Here is a 4,931-nt window from a genome sequence, read left to right as displayed (position 1 = left end):
CATGAAATCTTTATGGCCAAGAATTATGATTTTCATTAGTGAAGATGAAAATCTGATTGTTTTGAGCCTTTTATTAGTCAAGAAATTCGTTTAAGGTTTTTTTGGAGGTAAAAAAACAAAAACGACATTTTTTAATGTTTTCCCGTCGGCTAATTCGTAACAACACTGTATCATGTTACTAAAATAGTCATAACTTTTTACTCAGAAATTGGATTGACGCGAAATTGGCGGCGTTGGAAAGTAGATTCAAATACCTTTAATTGGATAGGTTATGTCTCACGTAACTATTTATATTCTAAGAGATATGGTCGTTTGAAGTTGACCCAAGTAGAATCTTATATCAAAACATAATCGATAAGGAAACTTCAAGAACTCATCAAAAAATTAAATTGCTCAATATTTATGGATAGATTCGCAAAAGAAACTCATGATTGACGTGTGAGTGAACAAACCCAATACTATAGAAGCTTATATACCTCTTATGGATTAAACCCATGGCGAAAATCCGCAACAAAACTCAAGAACGTCGACGAACGCCTTGATCCTTTCCTCTTTTCTCTTCTCTTCTCTTCTTGAACTCTCAACTAAAACCCTAGGCGTATATTAGGATTATAAAACTGAACCTAATAGGATTAGACCCTTAAAACCTTACCAAAAATGAATTAAATCAGATTGGGTAACGAAAAGACCAAAATATCCCTTACTATTTTCGGGCAACTTTTCTTAATTGGACAACTTGACTTCAAAAGGGCATATGTCACTCCTTCAACCTCGAAACTTAGCAAACTCAATAGCGTTGGAAAGATAATTCAAAGAACTTCTATTAGCTATCTTGTAGACCACCTAACTCATCTTGTACTGAGAGTTATGGTCGTTTTAAGTTAACCCAAAATTCATAACTTAAGTATAACTTGCAAAATTTCAGATTTTGCTATTTCCAATTTAGCTCTTTTTGGAACTCAAGGTGCTACATCTAGTGACCTTAACACTGAAGAAATTTTAAATTTCTCGGAAAAACTTACTCACTACGAAGGATGGTTCAAGTCTTAGCTCAAAGGTTTTTTCTGGGGTGTTACCGAATTTTTGGCCAAAGTTATTATATTTGAGAATTGAGGGTAGGTCTAGCTTTGTCCTATGTTATCAAGTGTTAGTGTAACATTTTAATATTAATAAAAATATATCAGATGTCACATTATGTATCATGTTATGTTTATTGATGTACATTCTCATTTAGTTGGTGATAAAATGTGGTAATAAGTTTCTATGAAACTCCTATAACCACTAACTCATTATTCTTGTAACTAATGTAACATCTAGGTCATTCACCTACCCCATTATCTTCCTATTCACTGGAAGGAAAATTTCTTCTCTTATACATAGTGGTTTTCCTTTGGGTTTGAGAAGTTCAAGAGTTGTACAAGAAAATATAGAGTGAAAAAGATGAGTAGTATTTTTATTTCGTTTTTATATTGAGATTAGTGTAGTGAAAGAGAGAGTTGAGACATAGAAAAATATTCTAAGTCTTCAACTATATTCACTATACAAAAGAGAGTAATTATATGTTGAAGAAGTGTTCTTTTATGGAGCTTTGGACTCTTAAATTAATCCGGAGTTGTTTGAGTTGTATGATGTTGTTGGGTTGTTATATCCTGGAGGGGATAAGTCAAGAGTAATAATATTGAATTGGTGTAGATTATGCCATAGTGGATTTGAATCTCCTTAAAAAGAGAAAGATATTGGCGTCTCAGCCTAAAAATTTGTTTATTCATTTTTGTTTTTTTATTTTCAACTATAAACTATTGTATTTGTGGTATATTATCCCAACACTATGTATGTAAAACTTGAGCATTTTTAGTCTTTATAACAGAACATGTACACATTTGTTTGAAAACTAACAGATATTTGACACATGAGACTTGAATAAAAGACAACTCAACTATGTTTCTCCCCAAATCAATTGATTTCCCTGTACCTTCAAGAATCCTCCTTCATACGAATCTCTCACGTACTGATTCCTTTCCCCCCCTTATTTAATTTAGAGATAAATATTATAAACACCTTTTAATCAGTGTAAATTATTAGTTTTATTTCTAAATTATTGAAATAGTTAAAGACATTCATTTACTTGGCTAATTAAATATAAATATTCTTTCGATCTTGTAATATGAGTAAAATACACTCCGCAATTTTCGTCAAGTTTAGCAGTGTGCTACACTTCTCTCGGTTTTCATGTTTCTACAAAAGTTTGAGACTATTTGCTATATAATGTGACAGATTAGGGGTTTGTCAATAGTTTCAGGACGAAACTAAGTTTTGACCCGCTAAAATTTTATGCATTATTTTTTTTAAAGAAAAGTTTGTCCTATTTGGTCCCGCTCTACCCCATATTCTTCTATACAAAATGTTGATATGGATCAAAAAAGGATAATCCAAATGAGGGTATAATTGTAAGGTTTCTTTTATCGAATAGATCACTAGCACAAGTAAAGAAAAGATTGAGTAATTTATTAGTTTAATCAAGGAGCAGAAGATGCCTAAAAGAATGTGGCCAAAAATAGTTGCTTTGAGCAGTTCAAAATGCATGTGTACTTATATTATATATACAAGTCGTGGAACTTTGTGTTAAGAGAGCTCAACATCTCTTCCACTATTCCTTTGAAGAACAATCCCACAACAACTCACGTCACTTCAAGTCTTAAATCTTGTTGGATGCATCCCAAATGAAAACAATTTGAGAACAGCTCATATATATACCAAGGAAATTATGGATTGCCACTCTCAAAACATTGATAATCGTGAACACTCAACGCTAACTAACATAACCACATATATTATGAAATCTGTCTATATGATCATTTTGTAAGTTGTGATAACTAAAGATTACAACTTTAACACGTACGAGAGTCGCACACTTTATAAGAATAAAAAAATACATAAGATCTCATGGTAATCAAAAGAACGCATGCATACAATAACTCATCTGTTATAATATAATAAAGAACACGAGTACTGATAGCTAGCTAGCACTGTTTAGACTTGTGTTATGAATAAACGAAATGGATATAGAAAAACCGCGTTGGAAGAAGGCATACATGTCTTTAGGATCGGTTCATCATTTAAAGCCTTTACAGGTTGATATGATCTCTCTGCAAAGAACATTTATTGGAATAAAACATAACATTTCTAAAAGGAAATTTAATGTACGAAAGAATTCAAAGAAGCATACCTCAACCATAGAAGTATACCTCAAGCTTGTTTTCTCCGGTCATTTCTTCAACATATTCCTTAATATTGAAGATCGACTCTTTAAGCTGAGGGTTGTACGATACATTGATAAACTTTAATGACGCAATATCTCCAAAACTGTCTGGGATGTCCATAAGCTCATAACATCTACTTATATCTAGTTTCTCAAGCACGGGAAAGCATTTCTCTGCATCAACCTGCCATTCAGAAAATTGCATACTAGCCAATTTTAGATATTTGAGATTCTGGAAGGTGACATCTTCCATGTTCCATTCTTTCCCCTCCTCAATGATTGTATCTTCTAGAATTAGTTCTTCAAGGTTGGGTAGTCTAGCAATTCAAAGGGAAGCCGTATGTATATTCATCGAATGAATCCCAAGAAGAAGATAAACGGAGTTCTTCAAGTTCGTTAAGGACATCCAACCTTGGAAAAAAAATCTTCTCTCCTGAACATTCTCGTATGATAGAGACACTAAGGATTTGAAGATTAGGAAACCTTTTGAAAATATCCTCTGTGTCTTCTGAACTGAAAAGGCAGAGCTCATATAATGTTGTCAAATTTTCTAACCTTGAGTCCTTGTCTAACACTGTTGGTTCGTTGATGTACAGATCAAAGAGAGCACAAAACTTTATCCGCACATCTCGTAGCTTTACAAGGCTCCAAAAACAAGGCGATAGTACCATGCATGATCTCTCCAGGTTATTCACCGCCAGAATTTCTAGACTACAGAGGTTTGAAAATGACGGAGTGAGAGCTTTTGCCTTCGTCTGAATGATTAAGTACTTCAAATGAACGAGCATACCGATTTCATTCAGCAAAGAATCTGGAAATGTTATGCCCTGCAAATCCAAACTTTTAAGAAGCCTCAAGTGTTTTAGGTGACTGTTGGAGGAAAGACAATGCTCATCAACCTTCAGAGAGAGGAGGTGTTTAACATAAGGATTCTTCATTTTTGGATCAAACACGACAAAATTTTCATCGAAATGACATAGATATTCATTAAAACGAAAGATAATTCCACGTGGCATAAGATCCGAAGAAGAAGAAGAACAGGAAGACAGAGCTTTTGAACCTCCTATGAAGTGAAGCAACTTTTCCTTTCTAGATTTTATATAACAAAAGTCATGCACAAGATCATGAATTTTGCAATTAGAATTATCCAAAAGGTATTACCAAGCTACTGTAAATTAACTCATCCATTACTTCTTCTGCACTTTTCATCTCAATCTGCTCCACAAGTCCTAGATCAATCCATAAATCTTTCAACACAGAGATCCTTATATCTTCGTCCTTTGGATAACTTGCAAGGTAAACCAAACACGGCTTTACGTGATCTGACAAATGGTCATAACTTAATTGTATAACCTTCACCACTTCCTCTTCATCCTTAAAAATAAAGGAACTCAAATTATTCAGAACTTCAAGCCACAAAGCCTCTTTCTTTTCCTTTCTTGAAATGACTCCACCAATTAGATCAAGTACTAAAGGAAGCCCATTAAACTTTCGAGCTATCTTTTCCCCAACATCCTTTAGTTCATCAGGGCAACGTTCTTCTCCGAATACCCTTTTCTCTAATAACTCCCAACTTTCTTCTGATCTTAGGAATCGAAGATACAAAGGATCACTTTGGCATTTTCCATGCAAAGCAACTTCCTTTTTCCGACTTGTTAAAATCACTCTGCTT

At 33.8% G+C, this 4,931-nt stretch overlaps 1 pseudogene; it reads right to left on the bottom strand.

The window, feature by feature from the left end:
• Positions 1-2,907: 2,907 nt before the first annotated feature.
• The window catches only part of LOC102594340 (uncharacterized), a 6,746-nt pseudogene continuing 4,722 nt past the window's right edge, over positions 2,908-4,931 (bottom strand).

Source organism: Solanum tuberosum, unplaced genomic scaffold (assembly GCF_000226075.1).
Source record: "Solanum tuberosum cultivar DM 1-3 516 R44 unplaced genomic scaffold, SolTub_3.0 scf00115, whole genome shotgun sequence".
In the NCBI taxonomy this organism is placed as follows: domain Eukaryota; kingdom Viridiplantae; phylum Streptophyta; class Magnoliopsida; order Solanales; family Solanaceae; genus Solanum; species Solanum tuberosum.
Note: the sequence above shows the minus strand (reverse complement) of the source record. Positions and strands in the feature narration are given on the sequence as shown.